This window comes from Dendrobates tinctorius, unplaced genomic scaffold (genome assembly GCF_039654945.1).
Source record: "Dendrobates tinctorius isolate UK_male_01 unplaced genomic scaffold, ASM3965494v1 ptg000010l, whole genome shotgun sequence".
Taxonomy (NCBI): domain Eukaryota; kingdom Metazoa; phylum Chordata; class Amphibia; order Anura; family Dendrobatidae; genus Dendrobates; species Dendrobates tinctorius.
This window is the reverse complement of record NW_027361678.1, coordinates 15,601,773-15,609,069: the sequence shown is the minus strand read 5'-3', so window position 1 is coordinate 15,609,069 and position 7,297 is coordinate 15,601,773. Positions and strand designations below refer to the sequence as shown.

Genomic DNA, 7,297 nt, shown 5'->3' with positions numbered 1-7,297 from the left:
CGGCGACAAAATCTCACCATACGGATGCCATACTGATGCCATACGGATGTCACATGGATATTTTGATGCAAGGAAATCACATCCTCGCATCAAAAACGGATTACATATGGATCACTGTTCATGAAACATTGATGCGATACTCGGCTGTAAAAAACGGACTGATTCTTATACGTTATGTGTGACTCCAGCCTAATGGCGAGAATTACAGATTGGCTGCAGGTTGAAATACAAGGCTGCTGGAAAATGAGGATGAGTGCGCTGTGTCTTCCCTCCAGTCCCCACGCACATTACAAAAGGATATTTTTTACTTTCTTGGAAAGAACATCTTGTGTGCAAAGAGGTTTGTCATCATAAAGATGATCGTTAATCCTGGTTAGGGCGTGAAGACTTCTCCCATCTTGTCTGAAGGGTTTGTATATTTAGCTTGAAATAATGGATCCCTGTAAGTGCCTCACAAGAGCCGACTCCACAGGAGCAGGGCTCCTCTATTGACTTTCCGTGATAAACCTTCACTGTGGCTAGAGTCAGGAATAACATCCTACGATAAAGCACTGAACTTCTCAGGTAATTAAGGCTTCTTCAACTGCAAAGAGCTTTGAGTGTAATTGGAAAAAAAAAGTAAAGGCTCTGGGAGAGGTCAGTGTATATGGGTCATGTGTGGGGGCAGCTAGCAGAGTCGGTCCAGTCAACTCCATCATGAACCCTGGCTTTTCAGATCACCAGAACCTACCACCTGGATGCTCGGTGACCAGATGAGGTCCCCAGAACCACAGGCTCGCTGTCACCTGTATAGAGATTCTCACCACAGATCTCTCATGGGGCTGTACCCACACCTGCACCCATTTTTGGTTACACCACTCGATGGCACATAACGATAGCAGACTGACCTTCAGATTGCATGATACCAGCCTGGCTCCCTAGTCGCATCACATGCTGTCCCTGCAGTATCCTTAAAGGAACAGGCTGCCAGTACAGTGTCACGTGTTCCCCAATTTTGGCCCCTTGTTGAGTTTGGGAAAGCAGACAGAAATGTCAGGAATATTTTATCTCTTCTTGGTAAAGATGCACTAGGGTAAGTGATGTTACAGATGAAGGTTCTTGTGAGGGGCATCTCTTAAAGGAATGACTAGCTCAGGCTAGGTCAGCAGGGTCATTGCAGCTTCCCGCTACTAAGGGCTCAACTGAAATTGTTCTCTGCAGCACATGGGCCATCAGGATCTGTCCCCCTCCTCTACTGACTAAGGCTAGTTTCACACTAGCGTATGGCAGAGCTGCAGAGGGATGCAGACTTCTTCTGTGGCGCCCCTGAGGCTTCAGTCGCCACAGAGGTACTGCACCTCCTCCTGAGGTGTGGTGCCCAACCATCCAGGTAAGGTGGGAACTCCTAACCAGGCTCCAACACCTGCACCCCTCACCACAAAGTAGTGTAGCAAAGCCACATTGCGGCTCCTTGCTTAGAGAGTAGCAGAGCACCTTTGGTGGTTCCCTGCTTGGAAACACGAAACGTGCTGGGAGGTGGGTGGAGTTTAAAATACATAAAAGAGTGGGAAGGTTTAGAATTTCAGTGAGTAGTTAGTTAGTCAGTCAGAGAGAGAGTCACTCAGAGAGGAGTGAGGATCCTTGGAAGAGGGATGGAGGAAGGAGTGCTGCAGCTGCCTCAATGATCTGAGCCAGCTGGCACAGGAAAGGAAATAAGGAGAAAGACAATGAACTGAAGCCTGAAGCTTCCATAGGAGAGAAAGACAAGTACGGAACGTAGGAGTAAAAGGGAACACAGAGGACGTGGGTTAGAGGAGAACCCTGCCTAGAAGTTCTAAGAGCAAGGCTGGGGCCCTGTCTCCAAGGTTGTATGGACACTAATGGTTCTGCAGCAGACACCAGTGGAGTAGTGGGCTGTAAATGCACTACTCCCATCTAAGACTTGGGGCACAACAGCAACTTGGATAGTGAGCCGGGACTCAGGAGTAAGGAGCCCCCGAAGCAGGCTACAGCTGTCTGCCGTACAAGTAGAGTTCTTGGGAACATCTGTCAGGAGGCACTCCAGTGTAACTCAGTACTAGGAGTACTTCACTTAAAGGCACTATAGAGGAGACGCTCAGAAAGGTACATGTTGGCGGAGTGTTGGAAGGGAGCAGCCTATCTTGCCTGGAGGTTGACTGAGCCCAGGACCCGGAGGACACAGCACGGAGGCAGGCATCTGTGTGAACTGCAGACTGTGAGTAAAGCTTTGGAACTACATGCCCTGGTGTCCTCCACTTATTCCGGCACCACTACACCCCGCACCACTACATCTGGGCACCGGCCTCTACACCGCCCGTGCCTCTCCTCCATTGCTACATCTACACTGCCCTGGGACTACAGCTCCACCTGTGGGGAGCTTCACCATCTTGGCTGCAACCCACCACCTGTCCCAGAGTATCTGCATGCAGCGTCGGCCTAACACCTCACTTGCCGAACACCACAGGTGGCGTCACGAACTATTCATAAACTTTATTTCATTGTTCATTCATCCCCCCTTTTGCCATGGAGCCCCAGGGCCACGGACCGGGTCACAGCTTCCGTGACAACTCCCATTGAAATCAGCGGGCCCGGTACCGAGTACCCCGCTACGCCCTGGTGGGGCGCTCCACCTCCATGAAGCTCCACCCTCTGCCACGCCTCCTCCATTCAGCTCCGCCTACGTTGGCATGCGGCCTGCATACCCTATCTTTAGCATTGGGTATGCAGGCCATGCCAATGTATGTGGATGCCTCCGCATGCGTCGTTTTGACGGTGCGGCGACCTGCGCTGAACACAACGTGTTGGATTTTGTTGTGGTTTCCGCACCGTCAAAACGACACATGCGGAGGCATCCTCATACATCGGCATGGCCTGCGTACCCAATGCTAAAGATAGGCTATGCAGGCCGCATGCCGACATAGGCGGAGCTGAATGGAGGAGGCGCAGCAGTAGGCGGAGTTTCACAGAGGAAGTCCGCATCCCTCCACAGCTCTGCCATACGCTAGTGTGAAACTAGCCTAACCGAACCAAATTTTTTCATGATACGACCAGAAGGGTAAGACCAACCGAGAGTTTGTTTTACGAGTATTTCTTTGTTGCTTCTGCACTGGTGTTTCAGTGAGCACTTTTTGAAGTGTTATTTATGACTTGACTTGGGTTCTGTCTCTAGTAACATGTTTGGCATCCTTGGATTATCTTGTCTATCCCAGGCTTACGCTGAGATGGTGCTGGTTGAATTTTGGCATGGACATTGGATGCTTTGCACGGTTCCAGGGTTTCAGCCCCCCGACGTCTGTGCCCAGAGAAGGTGGCGGGCCTCCTGGCAGGGTCATCACCATGGCGACCCGCCGTGACATCACAGGGAGCTACCGAGGACCCGGCGTGCAAAGGCTCTGCCCCCGAAGCAACAGGGGAGAAGGCCTCTCACCCGCCGCAGGCCCCAGTCGGGCTGATGGATTCCTCCCAGACCGGGGCCTTCTTGGACATTTGCGGGCAGGTACTCGGCCCGATGGGTGCCTAGAGGGGTTCCTGCACCGGCGCTGGGGCCTATGAGGCACATCGGGGGACAAGCGCTCCGGAGGCCTGACACGCAGAGAGCGCCGCTTGCCTGTGACGACCACCGGGACATCCCCGCTGCCTCCACCTATAATCCTGGACACCTGAGCTTCCAGCCAATCGGGCAGCTGATCATTGGCAGCCACCCACAGCCTCTCCAGGACCTGCTCAATGGATCACATAACGGTAAGCAGGGAGATGGGAGACTGCTCAGTATGCCTCCATAGCAGGAACTGACCAAACCCCAACCCTAACTCGCCCTATAACCCCCTTAATGAAAATTCTGACCCATATTAACATATCCCCACCCCCCTTCAACCCCCTGTCATGCTGGCTTTTGCTAACGCCACGTGGGGGGAGGGGGTGGCTTGCTCCGGCCTGTACTTTATCAGCATGAGATGGTTTTTCTACAGATGGCGGAGTTCTTATTTCTATATCATGGAAGAAAGTGGCAAGTCAAAATCTATATACTTTGCTGAGGTCATTTTCACCGCTTCAAGGACCGTAAAGGAGCCACTGTACCTGCTCTCACCATGATTCCAGCCCCAAACATGACTCCATCCCCTCCTTGCCGATGTTACTGCCTTGTTGGAACATGGTGGCCGTCTACCCACCATCCACTAATTATCCATCTGGACCATCCAGGTTTGCGCTGCATCATCAGTAAACATGGCTGGTATACAATGAGTCTTCATGTATGTTAGGGTGACTGCACTCAATTCTGCTTTTGATCATTGTTTATAGTTACCTGAATAGTAGGATTATGCAAAACTGCCACCTTTGGAGTATCAGACACCTGCAGGTTCGCGGATTCCACAGACACCAGCAGCTTCATGTACCTGTCTGCTGCTTTGTAATAAGATTTTAGCAGCTGGTCTTTTAATTTGATGCATTTGTCTGGCAGAAACCTCCCTTGTTATGCTTTTATCTGCAGGAACCTTCCTCATTATGCCTTTATCTGCATGAACCCATCTGTGCTCTGTATCAGCCACAAATCTCTTCACAGTATGATGATCGCTCTTAGGTTTTCATGAAATATCTAATGTTTTCATACCTTGTCCGATTCTTTGCACTGTGTGACACTTTTAGGCAGCAGAGATGCTTTTTCTTTCCCATATTATTTGAAACCTGCTGCTGTTAATAATAAGGAATGTCCTTCTTAAGGAGTTTTTCTTAAATTGGACCTCGCCTGGCAACTAATTATCACAGAGGTCTGAGATTGATTTCAGTGACCAAAGACCCCGAGACACAAACCGTCCATGAGGTTATGGGAAAAACCAAAAATGACATCTTTATGACACTTGCATCCAATTTGCAGAATAGTTTGGAATGCTGCTGAAATGTGATCAGAAACCCACATCCTGCACAGAAAACTATTGATATTGGGTTTTATTCTGCTTCATAACGAGTCAGATCATTGCAGTCTGCTTGGGGTACTGCGATGGTTCTCAGGCCGAAGTCAAACACGGTGAAGAGCAAGGTGGCATTGGGCTTAGCTGTGTGACCACAAGCAGTGTCTGCAGAAGCAACATTCACACAATGTCACTTATACACCAGCGGGGATCAGTTATTGTCCACCTGCTTTATTTTACACACACACATCGCATGGACTATAAGGCCGGGATCACACGGTGCAGTAGTGTTCTGCGCAAACATCCTCCGTTTACCATGGATGCACGGGAAGTGCGAGGACAGCACATTGTTTTATATGCTACACCGATTCTTGCATAGAATTTACTGTAAACCGCGTGCGGTTTCTCCACATGGTTATTAATGGCGCAGAACACTGTGGGCCCAACCTATAGAACAAACTGAGCGTGAACGGCGAATACAGCATCCGTCTCTGGTGTTTCTCATCCATTACCCTATTTCATGTCTTGGAGACCCCAGAATGCTACGATTACAGATGTAATGGGAGTAAGTGCAATAACAGAGCATGTCATCAGTGGAGCGCTGCACTGCAGGGAGCACATAATGCACTGCTCCAGAGATAATCATCAAATCATACTGCTCTTAATTGCTAATTATAGAGCTTATAAGCATGAACGATGAGAGCAGACGGTAAATGTTACATTGTATTATTACACCTCCATTTTATTAATTACTTGTTCTCAGCTGTCAGTGAAAACAACTATAACCAGAGGCAGAGGTGACAAAATCTTGGGCTGAGGTCACACCTAGACGTTTTATCCCACTACTACTAAAATCAGCGTTGTGTGCTCTTGACACATTCCAGAGTTAGACAACCCCTTTAAATCTCCAAGGCCCCTATGCAAAATTTATAACTAGACACCAACCTACCATGTGCCTTTTATAATACTGGTATCTTCTTGTGTGGCAGGGAGACCTTAAACTTCAGGGCCTGGGTGCACTTGCTGCCACTACACCCCACATGACCACCACCTGCCTGCATCCTGTGTCGGCTAAACAAAGATGTGATCTTTCACTTTATAAAGCAATTTTACAAAAAAAACATCCATGATCAAGCCTTTAAACAACTCTATAAGACAAAAGGATACTTTGGAGGCTCGCCGGGAGAATGGTCGTGCGATCATTAGTCACTAATGTAGTGAGTCCAATAAATATGACACAGGTAACAGATGGCCGGTCAATTTGGCATTTTGGTAGTTTGATCTTTTCTGCAGCAGGTCTGACTGTCGATTGTCTAACAGACTGCAGTCCTGGTTATGTTTTATGCATCTCCTATATGACTGTGTGATATTTTTTTTTTTTGCCGCATTTTGGAAAATTCATATTTTTTCCACGATTTTTGAGAATCACAACAAAGCTACCAGTTTTTGCTACCATTGAAGTAAAATAACACACCCTGGCTACAGAGTGTGACAGCCACCTAAGGGTGTGTGCACACGCCGTGGATTCTGCTGCGGTTCCGTAGCGTAGCAGTACCATTATTCCCTATGGGAATAAAAAAACGCAGTGCAGACGGTGCGGATTTCTCCACACGGTTTTTCTGCGGTTTTGAAACCGCAGAAAGAATTGACATGTCTATTCTTTCTGCGGATTCAACTGCGGTTTGCCAACTCCTCCATTGTGGAGATGAAAAACCGCAGGGTAATCCGAAGGTAAAACCGCAGGTCTTTTGACCTGCAGATTTACCTGCGGATTTTACAAAATCCGCGCGGCCAAATCCGCACCCCAATCCGCAGCGTGTGCACATGCCCTAAAGTGGCCATACACATCCCACAGCTCGGCCAATAAATCTCCCTTCCAGACCCCCCATACATATACATGCTTGGCTGAGTGCTCACCTGTATGTGGAGAGTAAGGTGCCTATTGACACCTCTGTCCCACTACAGACTCCTCAGTTCCCCTCCAGACCCTTCTGTCCCCCTCAAGACTCTTCTGTACTCTTCCAAATGGCAGAGTTAGCAACAAAAGGATCTGGCATGTATATTCATCCTGCCCACAAACAGTCAGGAAGCGTCCATACACATTTGTCATCAATTTTGCAGAAATTTTCAGGTTCAGATGACTTTTTAATGTGCAAGTGGATGTTAACATGGAGTCTTCTAATTTTTGCATCTCTTATTTATTTTGGCTTCCAACAAGAGTTAACAAATAGTTGGTCAGAACTATTAAAGGTGTTAGTTTAAGATAAACTTTTTTGGTTCGGCCTATTTGGACCACTTTCTTTGCTAGAAGGGAGAGCTGTGGTGTAAAAACTGCCCACCGCACTGGCGGATACAACAGGTCCACGAATGGTCACCATTGGCGTGGACAT

General features: G+C 48.4%; 1 long non-coding RNA gene across 1 annotated transcript; it reads left to right on the top strand.

Moving 5' to 3' along the window:
* The first annotated feature begins 2,924 nt into the window (after positions 1-2,924).
* LOC141099723 (uncharacterized) lies at positions 2,925-4,561 on the top strand. Its single transcript, XR_012234508.1, has 3 exons — positions 2,925-3,055; positions 3,210-3,741; positions 3,969-4,561. It is a non-coding gene; the product is annotated as an uncharacterized lncRNA (long non-coding RNA).
* Positions 4,562-7,297: the final 2,736 nt, after the last annotated feature.